The sequence below is a fragment of the Pundamilia nyererei genome, unplaced genomic scaffold (genome assembly GCF_000239375.1).
Source record: "Pundamilia nyererei isolate P.nyererei 1_Seehausen unplaced genomic scaffold, PunNye1.0 scaffold00023, whole genome shotgun sequence".
NCBI classification, from domain to species: Eukaryota; Metazoa; Chordata; class Actinopteri; order Cichliformes; family Cichlidae; genus Pundamilia; species Pundamilia nyererei.
The window spans coordinates 3918979-3932519 of NW_005187424.1; positions in this window are offsets into that span (position 1 = coordinate 3918979).

The window sequence follows — 13541 nt, forward strand, 5'->3', positions numbered from 1 at the left end:
ATAGTTCTAGTAAAGGTAATGATCTTCTGTTGGCTTCTGACAGTGAGCGTATCTTTGTTCTTGTCCTGTAGACCTCATTCAACTCATTCTCACTGGCTCCAGTGTCATCACCATCTCTAAGCAGCATATCACATCACATTTGTGCAAATCGGTTGCATGCTGTGTGGTCAAATGTTTGTGCAGGTCGAGATATTTCTTTTATTTGTTCTGTGTCAGTGTTGCGGTGATTACTCAAAAAGTAATGTATAACACACAGAATATTTTTCTTAAAAGTAATGCAATACGTTACAATATTACTCACAGCAAAACGTAATTCATCAATCTACTTGCTACATTGCTTTCATGTTACTGTAAAATGACCTGAAAAGCAATTGTCTCATAATGAACAGTTAACAATATAAACCTATAGGCTACACTTATCCAAATACCAGTCCTCATGAGGACACACATTTGATCTTTCTCTTAGTATTTAGGTATGAATACAAAACACACAGCACAAAGCAAAATGAAAACCAGTACAAAGAAACTTTAAACTACAGTGATTCTACTTTAGAAACATCAGCAACAGGTAGAAATGAAGCTTAACTGCTCATCAGTTTGTTACCTGTTTAAGTTCAGGATCTGGCAGCTGGACTGGGGTCAGCATTCACTCAGCTTTTACGTCACTCTGGGTTCTTGGCTAGCTTAGCATTAGCGTGCTGTCTATGCAGATGCTTGCAAAGTGCTGAAGTTGTGTTTGCAGCAGTTGATGCCCTGGATGCCGTTTCCAATCTACCATCACACTCTCATCCTTTTGTGCAGTAAAAATAAGATTAATGTTCACATCCACACTGCAGAGTATGACACTATGAACCTAAATCAGCTGACTGTACCACAAGTGCAAGTGGAACAGATAAGCAGGATAGATAGACAAGCCAACTGACAGTTCAAGGACTTCAAATGCTGGGAACTGGTTCTCGATTCCCATCCCTATATCTGATAGATTTAAGTTTTTTAACAGGGTTCCGCAGGGTTTTATGCCGGGATAAATATTATTATTTTTTATACATGCTAAGTTCATAATGTTAGAAAAGCATATCCAAATGAAACCCTGAACCCTCCCTTAGCCATGCTGCAATAGACTTAGGCTATTGAGAGAGCTTCCCATGATGCTCCGAGTGTTTGTGCTTCACTCACCTCTTGTCACTGTCTGTGTCTTTACTCTCCTTTTAATCTTTAGTTAATCATTTTCTTCCACAGTGTGAATTTTGTCCTGCCTCTCTCTGCTTTCTTCTCTTTTTCCTCATCCTCAGTTGGTCATGGCAGATGGCCGCCCCCCATTAAGCCTGGTTTTGCCAGAAGTTTCTTCCTGTTTAAACAGAGTTTCTCTTTCCCACTGTTACCTAGTGCTCACAGGGGGCTGTCTGATTCTTTATTTTCATATTGGAGGGTCTATACCTTACAATATAAAGTGAGGCAACTGTTGTAAAATTGGCACTTTATATATAAAATCGAACTGATTTTAAGTAAACATTGTTAGAATTGTGGATGCTCATACTAAACAGGGTCAGAGTTTCAAATAATGATGTCAACATCAGACGTCACTACCCATGAGTCACTCAAAACCTCAGGTTTCAGAATGCGTTAAACACGCAGAATAAGACGTCCTTTATACTGTTGGCTCTGTATGATGTCAGTGAGAATAAATCTTCTTAACATGGAAATGTGTGTAACGGATTTTTCTATATTGTCTTAAATTGGAAGAGAAGGGAGCAAAACCAGCTTGTTTCAAATGGTGGATGAACTGCAGTTACCCCCAACACAACCCCACTGATGTCACAGACCGCAATCAGCAGTTAATCGGTAACCCTTTTCACACATTTTATCAGACTGAAAACTGCATTTGTATATTTCTCGAGTTTACCACTGCAACCATTTTGCAATACATAAAAAGGCGATAAAACACCTAATAGTGAAATTAATGATTTTGGTACATACATCCTGCCCTTAGATAGGAAATGTAAACAAAAGCAGAAGCTTTTGATGTAAAAAAAAAAGTCCATGATTTCCTTGAAATTTTGCTTATATTTTTTCAACCATTTTTTGACCTTTGATTTTTTTTGAATTTCTATTAAAATAAGTTAGAAAGAAAACAATAATCAAGTATTTTTCACCTGTGTTTTCCACCAGCCAGCACAGCAGTACTGGAATTGTACAGTTATGCCCCCTGGTGGGTCATAGAGGCACTGTAGGAGGGCTGTGACCATGGTTAAATAGCATTATAATTCATGAAGTGAAAGTAAAATGAAAGTAAAGTGTAATTAGTGTGTGTTGATGCTATGAGTGGGATCTGTATTTCTGGGTTTTTAAGCTCATAAAAATGAACATACCAGAAAAACTTTCAGAAGCACTGGTGTGACACCTTCGATTCAGTTTGAAGCTTAAAGGTTTAAGGTCTTACCTAACTGTAAGACATTTTCATTAAAAGGAGGGCAGCGAAAGAACAGGTTAGCCCACTTGCCAACAATCCTCTTTGTTAAAGTCTAATTATCTCTCTGAACATTTCTGAAAGCACCACCTGTGCATTAGCCACAAGCATTATGAACTCCGTGGTATTCTTTTAACTCAACTGCTATAGTAGTCTGACTGTGTTGCATCATGAACCCACTAAATGATTGAGCAAACACTGGTGAAACACCAGTAGGGCCTGATGAATGGTTTGGAATTGTTTGTGTGAACTGCTGATACTAAGTTTACTGTATGCGCAGAAAAACATATTGTCTGCCACAGCCGTGACAAATGTTCTTGTTATGACAGCTTTAACCAAAAAATTGTAAAACAGGCACCACGACAATGAGTGTGGTGATCACAGCCCAGTTTTTTTTAAACCAACTCCTACAAACAGTTGTAGTGTCATAAGTTGAGGTTTGAGATAATCTTATTTAAGTCATCCTTAGCAAAGCAGTTCCTAGTTCAACATAATGAGGAAGTTGATCCATATTTGGATTCAGGAATTTTGGAAGGACTCATTGGCATAGTAAGATTACACATTTGCATTATAGCTTCACAAATACACATCAAACTGCGGCGGGCGTGGTTCATGGCGCAGCTACAGGGAGGCTGACACACCACACCACCACTGCCAATAAGAGCGAACTGTCCTGAAGGATGATGTTGTTGTTGGCGGTGATGTGTGATTGGCTGGCGGCTGGAAAGCTGCAGCTCCAGTGGAGGATACTTAAACTCCTCCACTGGAGGCTGCAACTCGTTCCAGACCCACAGTGGGCACGCCACTCTTTTCTGACTAAGGACCATAGCCTCAGACTTGGAGGTGCTGATTCTCATTCCTGCCACTTCAGACTCAGCTGCTAATGCCTTAAGTGTGGCCTGGAGGCCACCACCCGATGAAGCCAATAGAACCACATCACCTGCAAAAAGCAGAGACGAGATTCTGAGACCACCCATGTAAAAGCCTTTTGCCACATGGCTACACCTAGAAATTCTGTCCATAAAAATTATTAACAGAATCTGTAACAAAGGACAGCCCTGGTGGAGTCAAACACCCAGTGGAAACGAGTTTGACTTATTGCCAGAAATGCAGACCAAGGTCTTGCAAAAGTTGCATAATGACTAAATGGCTTGTAGCCATGGGCCAGACACCTCAGAGTCCTGAAGCACCTGTCACAGACTACTCAGAGGGACACGGTCAAATGCCTTCTCCAAGTCCATAAAACACATGTAGAGTGGTTGGGCAAATTCCCATGCACTCTAAAATATCCTCGAGAGGGTAAAAGGAGGTAGAGCACTGCTTTCCCCCCTGAGTCGCCTGACAGTTTGCCAGAATTTATTTGAGGCAGTCTGAAAACCTTTTTCCAGAGCCTCACTGAACTCCTCCCAAACCTTTCACATCTCAGTTTTTGCTTCAGCTACTGCCTAGGTTGCATTCCGCTTGGCCTCTCAGTACATATCAGCTGTCTCCAAAGTCCCACATGCTAACCAAACCAAACAGAACTCATTTTCCAGCCTGATGACTCCCTTCACCTCCAGTGTCCACCATCTGGTTAGCAAGTTACCACCACAACAGGACCCAACCACCCTGTGGCCACAGCTGAGTGCAGCAGCATTTGCAATGGATGTGGTGAACATGGTCCATTCGGACTCAAAGTCCCCAGTCTCCATCAGAATACTGTTGAAGCTCTGCCTGAGGTGGGAGTTCGAGATCTCGCAGACGGGAGCCTCTGTCAGGCAGTACACCCTCTGATGATACTGTGGCGGTAGACTACTGTTCCCATAAGACTGTGTGTGGGGGAATTTCCGGGTTACGAAGTAAAGTTGGTAAACATCACCCGAACGTGCTGCATCCGGTGTCATCATTTACACGTGGTGTCAGTGCGAACAGTGTCTCCACAGTATTTTCGAGTACAGTACGGTGCAGTTAACTTGCAAGAGAAGTTTTCGCATCGGTGACCCAAACAAGACTGGCATGCAGGTGAAGCGTGGCCGAGGCTGTTACCAGCACTAGCAACAAGGCGCGTGTGCGCGTGTGCACGTGTGCGCGCCTGGTCGAGCACGAGCCTCACATGTCGGTGCACCGGAAAGCTTGGATTCTGAACGCGAAGAAGCCAGGGATCCACACGTCACGATGGCGACCACGGTACAAATAACACCCCCAGAAACATTTGACTTTTCTCATCCTGCCGAATGGCCAAAGTGGATCAGAAGGTTCGAAATATTTCGCATTGCAACCGCTCTTGATAACAAATCAGACGAGTATCAAGTTAACTCACTCCTGTACGCTATGGGAGATGCATTTGACAAACATTACGTAGGAAAACATTTCTGAAAGAGCACAGTTTAACTCCAGACGGCAACAGGATGGTGAAAGTACAGAGTCGTTCATCGCTGCTGTGCACAAAGTTGCAGAAAATTGTGCATTGCCACAATACAGACAAATACAAAACGTGGGAAAACGCAGACGTGGCAGAAGAAAGAACAAAAGCCAATCAAGCAAAGGGAAAAGGAATGTGGCCACTGTGGTTGCAAGAACAAACACTCATGGAAAGAATGTCCAGCCAAAGAGGTACAGTGTCGAAAATGTCAGAAAAAAGGACACTTTGCTGTCTGTCGCAGTAGTGAAGCTGCAGCACTACGCGAAGTGACAGAAAATCAGAAAGATACAGACAGCGAGGATTGTGTGTTCTTGGGAGAAGTAGAGACTGAGAGGTCACAGCCCGGGGTGCAAAAGGTCAAGTTAAATGGGGAAAATGTATATTTTAAACTCGACACAGGGGCGGATGTTACGTCTATTCCAGAGGGTTTGTACAGTCCAGACAGGGATGGTATGCTGCAGAGACCCAGAAAGAAGTTACTAGGGCCTGGCAGTTGCCCACTCAATGTTAAAGGCTGCTTTGAGGCGCAGCTAGTGGTGAAAGGGCGCAGTGTTTCTCAAGACGTCTACCTTATGTCAGGTCTAGTACAGCCACTACTAAGCAGGCCAGTGTGTGAGGCTCTGGGTCTTGTATACAGAATAAGCACAGTAACGGAATCGGTGACAGATTTCAGGGCAGCATACCCAGATGTTTTCAAAGGTTTAGGCATGCTGAAGGAGCCTTACCACATCGAGGTAGAGCAAGGAGCTGTACCAATAGCCTTATCTGCCCCAAGGCGCGTTCCTCTTCCCCTCTGAGATGCAGTGACAAATGAGCTGCACAGAATGGAAGAAATGGGAGTTATCTCCAAAGTCACTGAGCCTACAGACTGGTGTTCAGGCATGGTAGTGGTCCCCAGACCAGCAGGAAAGCCCCCCAGTATATGTGTGGACCTCACACCCCTGAACACAGTAGTCAAAAGAGAAAGGCACATCCTCCCAGCAGGAGGTCAAACACTAGCGATGATGAAAGATGATAAAGTGTTCACAAAGCTCGACGCCCGGTCTGGATTCTGTCAAATTCCGCTCACGCCAGAGTCGAGGCCACTCACTGCTAGTCTGACAACTCCTGGCGACCAGTCACATACATCTCAAGAGGTCTCACAGACACAGAGAAACGCTACGTGCAGATAGAAAAGGAGGTGCTCGCTGTAATGTGGGCGTGTCAACGACTGTCATCTTACCTCATGGGCCTACAGTTCACTCTAATCACAGATCACAAACCCCTGGTCCGTATTCTGAGCACAAGAGGCCTGGACGACCTGCCTCCACGCATCCTGAGATCCCGCCTCAGGCTGCTGCGCTTTACTTTCACCATTGTCCATGTTCCAAGGAAGAACCTCACTGATGCCCTCTCATGAGCACCGCTGGTGGGCCCTCCTTCTGCTGGGTATCTTCGGCTGGAAAAAAAGGTGGAGGTTTTCGTGGTCTGTGTAGTTTCCCATCTCCCAGCCACAGATAAAAGGCTGGAGGAGATTAAGTTGGTGCAGGAAATGGATGACCTGTGTAGAAAGGTTGTGTATCAATGTGGGACAGGCTGGCGAGAAAAAGGTAAACTAGATCCAGAGTTAAAGGGGTACTGGCAATACAGAATGGACTTCAATGTATTTCATGGTCTTCTTATGGAAGGGGAGAGACTTGTGATACCACCTCAAATGAGAGCAGAGGTTTTGTTACGTTTGCATGACGGCCATCAGGGCGTTTCCAAATGCAGGGCCAGAGCAAAAGAGTCGGTGTGGTGGCCGGGCATCTCAACCCAAATACCTCAGATGGTAGACAGGTGCGAAACATGTCAAAAACACAGGTTACGGTGCCGTGAACCAATGTTCCCTCTAATTTTTCATGTGTCTGAGCGAACACTCAAACTCTCCGAGCAATCCCTTGGACCACTGTGAGCAACAGCAGACGTATGCACTGTGGTCACGCCAGCATCGAATCCATCTAAGTTACGTGGTTTATTAAAATAATCAAATTACAGCATTTACATTTATGTTAAACTACTTTTAATTAACTTTAGCCCACTTACAATGAAAATTTAAAAGAAATCTTGTTGATGACCTGTGTAGTATGTTAACACTATTGGAAGTAAAAATAACTTGAACTCCAATTTTGAAAACACAACTTTCTATTTTTTTTTTTAAAATAAAGCTCTGACTTGTATTATGAGTCTGTTGTCTGGTAGAGAGTCCTGTAACTCTGTCTGCAAAATACAGTAAATAATGACCAATGTTGGGCAATTAATTATTTAGTTACTTCTTTAAAAAAGTAACTGAGTTACGCAAACAACAAAGTTGTCGCCATATCATTTTTTGATTGGACGACATGGTACACTTTTCGACCAATGGGAAAGGGTCGGGTTTTTTTTGGTGTTGTTTTTGCTCACAGGAGGAGAGTGCTTTTGAGCGTTTTCCTTATAAAACGCTGTTTTTACTGTTTCTTCCAGTAAATATAAACAACAATAGTATTCAGGAAGAAAACCAAACATTGCATTGTTCACAGATGAAATGAGCAGCCCCAGCTACCCCCAAGCCAATGGGGAGGCAGAACGCACTGTTAGTACCATTAAAGACTTGTGGAAAAAGGACTGTGACTACAACAGAGCACTGCTAGCATACAGGGCCACCCCACTGGAACTTGGGCTCTCGCCGGCGCAGTTGCTTATGGGGAGACACCTGCTTACCTCACTGCCACAAGCTGTGGCAAAGCTGGTGCCAAAGTGTCCTGACCTACAGGCTTTTCGCAATAAAGATGAGGAGGGGAGGCGTGAGCAGGAAACACACTGCAACTGCAGACATAGAGTCAGACCACTTCCGGAACTATCGTCAGGACAGAAAGTGTGGATTACTACTGAAGGAACTACTGGAGCAGTAGTTGGACCTGCCAATGCTCTCAGATCTTATGTGGTAGAGACAGACAGGGGTTTTCTGAGGAGAAATAGGAGCCACCTCAGACCAACAGGGACTATTACCAGATCTGGTCGAGTGGTGAGACCTCCTGAAAAACTGGATGTGTAATTCTCTGAAGTTATCCATTCATGCCCTATTCAAAGCTGGGTTAGGCTGTAAGGGATGTTTACAATAATGTGTTTCGTTTAAATGTAAGTGAACAAATGAGGGATGTGTATAATTTTCACATTTGATTATGCTCCGCATTTCTGTTCTTGTGAGCTGTTTGAGTCGTTATGAAGTATGTCTTTAGCTAAAAGGAGGAGGTGTAGCAGTAGACTACTGTTCCCATAAGGCTTTGTGTGGGGGAACTTCCGGGTTACGAAGTAAAGTTGGTAAACATCACCCGAACGCACTGCGTCCAGTGTCATACGATTACAAAATTGGTCATCGACATGCAGCATAGAGTGTCCTGGTGCCATATGCACTTATAGACACCCTTGTGTTCAAACATGGTGTGATTTGCACAGAAGTCAAATAACAGAATACCACTCGGGTTCAGATCAGGCAGGTCGTTTCTCCCAATCATGCATCTCCAGGTCTCACTGTTGTTGTCCACATGAGCATAGATCTCTCCCAGTAGGACAACCCAGGACAACCCAGGTGGAGCACCCTCGAGCACCCCACCCAGAAACTCCAAGAAGGCAGGATACTCTGAACTGTTGTTCAGCACATACGTGCAGAAAAAATTCAGGACCTGTTTTTTGACTTGAAGGCACAAGGAACAAACCCTCTCATCCACCTGGAAAAACTCCAATGTACAGGCAGCAAGCCAGCCCACCCTAGCCCATTGCCTCTCACCAAGGGCAACTCCAGACAAGGAGTCCAGCCCTCTCCAGGAGACTGGTTCCAGAGCTCAAACCATACTTGAATGAGCCTGACTAGAGTTCTGCATCATAAATGAGTAGTCTGAATGTCACGCACATGTAAATTTGGTATAGTAACTGGGAAGTGCCAGTTCTGCAATTGAATTTGATTAAATTGTTGCTGCACTGGAGCAGGGATGTCCCATTGCACACTGAAGACATATGTGTGGATCCTTGCCTGGTATCCAACATCAAAATTTCTAGGGTTTGACACCAGCTTGTAATTTCCATTTCGTTGAACTACATTTTGTTGAACTTTTCATCGCTTTTAATCACATCCTAGGACTGATTTAGTTACGTATCAGTAAACACAAATGATAATTAATTATAATCAAGATATTGCAGAACGTGGTAAACAATAGATGCAGCAAAAATATTCTGACAATCCTGTCTTTTGTCACATATCGTATGTTCTATTGGTTTGGGTGCTCTGATTTAGAATATTTAATTCTCAGTTGACCAGAGGTATACATTTAAGAGTGTAATTTTGTATATCTGTGTGTCAGCCCCTGATGGACTGGAAACCTACCCAAGGCACCACACCCTGCACAAACGCTGCAACCTCAGGTGGGATGGATGGTTGAGAAAATGAAATGAAATGAAACAAGCGGGCTACTTGTTGTTCCAGTAGCCCACTATATATAGAAAGTCCCCTCTCGCTTTTCTTAGCTTAGCTGTTCCTAGGATTGCACGCTTCTGGACAGAGATCTCTGAGGTATTTCCTGGGATCTGCTGGAGCCACTCACCTAGCTTAGGAGTCCCTGCAGTTAGTGCTCTGATTACCACTGGGACCACTGTTACCTTCACCCTCCACATCTTCTTGAGCCCTTCTCTGAGCCCTTGGCACTTCTCAGGCTTCTCATGTTCCTTTTTCCTGATGTTGCTGTCATTTGGTATTGCTAAATCTATCACTATGGCCGTCTTCCTCTGCTTGTCCACCACTACTATGTCTGGTTGGTTAGCCATCACCATTTTGTCCATCTGTATCTGGAAGTCCCACAGGATCTCAGCTCGGTCATTCTCAACACCTAGAGGCTGTCTCCCATTTTGACTTCAGGGCTTCCAGGCCATACTCTGTACAGTTGTTGCTGTACACTATTTCAGCGACTTGGTTATGGCGTTCCATGTATGCCCTGCCTGCTAGCATCTTGCACCCTGCTGTTATGTGCTGGATTGTTTCAGGGGCATCTTTACACAGCCTGCACCTTCAGTCTTGCCCGGTGTTGTAGACCCCAGCCTCTATGGATTTTGTACTTAGAGTGTGTTCCTGTGGTGCCATGATTAGTGCCTTTGTGTTGTCTTTTAGTCCAGCTTTGGATGTCAGCCACTTCTTCTATCTGCTGGTGGTATATACCGTACAGGGGCCTGTCCTTCTATGATGTTTCCTCCTCTTCCTCCTCTTTCTTGGGTTTCTACTGCCTGAGGTATTCACTGAGCACGCAGTTGGTCGTGGCCATCTTCCTGATGTACTCGTGGATGCTTGTTGTCTCATCCTGTACCATGGTGCTGACACTCACCAGTCCCCTGCCTCCTTCTTTCTGTTGGTCGTATACAGTTCTAGGCATTCCAGGACCCATGTGTGAGACACTGAGTCTTAGGGTTTCTTGTACTCAGTCCAGGCAGTACACAGGTTGATTAGTCTGGTAGCTGGTGTTCTCCTCCTCTTTTTGTTGCTCCTGCCAATTCCATTCTGGGCCCCGCTCATGTATTGAGCCATGTGAATAGTCATCGTAGCCGCTATGATGCCTGATAGGCGCTTCCATGTGGTACTGAGGCAGATTATTGGTAGTTGGATGGGAGCGGTCCCTTCCGGGGATCTTTGGGGAACAGGATTGTCTGGTCTTCAGCTATCCCTTCTGGCTGTGTCTCGTCCATTAGCTGGTTCATCTATGCTGCCAAATACTCATCGAATGTAGTTAGCTTCTTTAGACAGGAGGTGTGACTCATGTCAGGGCCTGGTGCTGTCCAAACCTTCATGCTTGAGATGTCTGCCACTGTGATGGTTACTGGAACCTGTTCAGAGAGGTTCCCATCTGCTCTTAACTCCACTAGTTTGCCATATTGGACCTTGGATGGTTCAGTGGAAAACAGCTGATTTATTCTCCTGGCTTCTAACTCTTTGGTATACCTCTTCAAGTGGCTTGGCAAGGTTGTGAGCCTTGGCTTGGTCTCAGGTATGGGCAAATTGCTATCTGTATGTCTTTGGACTGTGCAAGGAGTACATCACCTAGAGTAAACCCACACAGTAATTTGAACCTAGGACTATTGCTGTGACGCTATAGTAATGACCACCATGCCACCATGCTGGCCTTCTCTGTACCAGTTTTATTCTGAGGTAACAGCAGGTAGACTGATTAATGCTTAAGTGTATATAAATAGGCTTCTGGCATTGTTTTAACCATTTTAACCAAAGGAAGGGTTCAGATACCATAACTTCTCTAAAAATTAATTATTATTATTTATTTATTTATTTTCTATTAATTAAGCTATTAAAAAAATCTTCACTTGTCTTGTTTTTATTCAACCCTCCTTGTTATTGGGAATGTAGAAATTCTGTTAAAAATCTGCATTCCATAAAAATTTAGTCATATGTATAAAATTCAACTTACACAGTTCACTCACGAGAGCTTCCTATGATTAGTACATTTTATATAAAATGAAATGAGTACCCCTTCAGGGACTTGAGAAGTCTGTGTATTCAGCCTGGCTCAGTTTTAAAGCTGCTGATTTGATAAATTCCATCTATTTTACAAATGTATGCAAGTTCCCCTTTAACTATGTTTCAGTGCTGTCTTTTCGTAGCTAAGAATATGTTCATGAACACACTGAGGAGCACAAATTCAGTTTGTACAGTCCTGACCCTCACCTCCTGTTCAACTGCACACTTTAGGTGAACTCATACACAGAAGACTGAATACCTTGTCCTTTGCAGCATTATGCAGTATTCCAGCTGGGTTATTGTTCTCCTTCTCTGTATCCCGTATGAATCCCATATACATCTAAAGTAAACCTTGTTTAAAAAAAAGGGAAGGGTGTTGTGATGGGCCTCATGGAGATTTTGCTTAATCCAGAAATATTGCTTTGCAAAGTTCATCTAAATATAATAAAAAGAAAACTTGCTGCCTTGCTTTATTGGTCTTTCAAATAAGTCAGAAGTAGGAGTTCAGTGACTGCACTAACAGCTGAGGCTTTGTTATAGAAAAATATATTGCTTTAAAGAGCTATTCTGGGAAACACACACACTGGCTTTTTCCCAAGAATCAGATAAAAAGAGTGACTACCTACAACTATAGCAAAGAGTAAACAGCTGCTGTGGTTAAGTACAATGGTTCATCCATTACCTGTTTCCTTTGCCTTCAGGCTGCATTCAAAACTAATCTAACTGGATGTTTAGGAGTGTCAAGTTAACATGTTATAAAAGACTGTTTAAAACACTGAAATGCTGGTATTGTATCAATGTTGCATATACGGTATAAAAACATTGTAAGAATTTATATTATTTATCTTTTTGCCTGGTTTTGTACAGCCATGGTGAAAGATTCTCTGCACCAGTCTACTACTGGGCTAGCACTAAGAGACAGACATTCATGCTCACATGCACACCTACGCCCAATTTAAAATCACCAGTTAACTTAACATGCATGTGTTTGGAGTGTGGGAGGAAGCTCAAGTGCTAGAGGGAACTCACAAAGACAGGCCACAACAGGCTATAGAGAATTCAACCCTAGTAGAAACTTTCCGACTTGTAAACAGAAACACTACAGACTTGTATTTTATTTATTTATGTATTTTTTTACTTTGGTTTAAAACAATTAGTTTAACAATATCTAAAAAAAAAATCAGCTCTATCTACCTGTAGATTAAAGTTAGTGATAAACACTCAGGTATACTAATCAGTTCTACTAATACCACGGACCTCTCTTTGATGGCTGTGAAGGATTTTCTATATGAATGAGTGCTGAACAATTCTGAGACACACCTACAGTCAGTTTTTACTCACTGATTCATGTAGCCACATGCATACCAGGGAGAAGCCCTGGTATGTAACTGTGTATGCTTCAGTGCATTGTTTCAGTAAAATGCTGCTGGGAACTAGTTAACAATTATAGAACATGAAATGCAAGGATGTTTTAGCCCCACTCAAGTTAAAACAAGTAGGATGCAATCGGCAGCCTTTGTGCTCAGTCACTATGATAGGATTGTGTATGCTTTTACTTGTGGAGGCATGGCGGTATGTCCCAGACACCGACTGTGTGTGTTTTGTGTACACTGTTAAATGGGGCAGAATGTGCTGATGCAGCTCTGGCAGTGGGAGTGATGGAGCCAGCCCTAACCTGAGGCGACTGGCGGAGCTCAGAGGAGAGATTTGTGCTTTTGCTTTCTGTCAAGCTGCCACATGGGAGTCCGAGTGGTCGCTAACTTAAGCTGCTGACAGACAAGTGACACGCGATCACACCCCAAACTTAAATGCATCCCCAAACAACTATGTGATTGCTACATCAACTCAGTTTTTTCAATCACTGGTCATACAATCCATTTGCTTCCAGAAGAAGGACAGCTGCTCTTGCCATTACAGGTCCAATTAGGATTTCGGAAGGAGATGATTCAGCATCCTGTTTTTGATCCTTTTGAGACGTTATTGTATTTATTGTATTGTATTATATTTTTCTGGACCACTTTGTTGGAATTTGAAACGTTTTTGTAATATGAGATAAGGATTTAATTGTCACTCCAAGTATTTCTTCAGTATGACTTTATGAATTTCTCAATGAAAAAGAAAATGTTGGCTTAAATAAAAGTTAAAAGTTTTTCCACACCTAATGC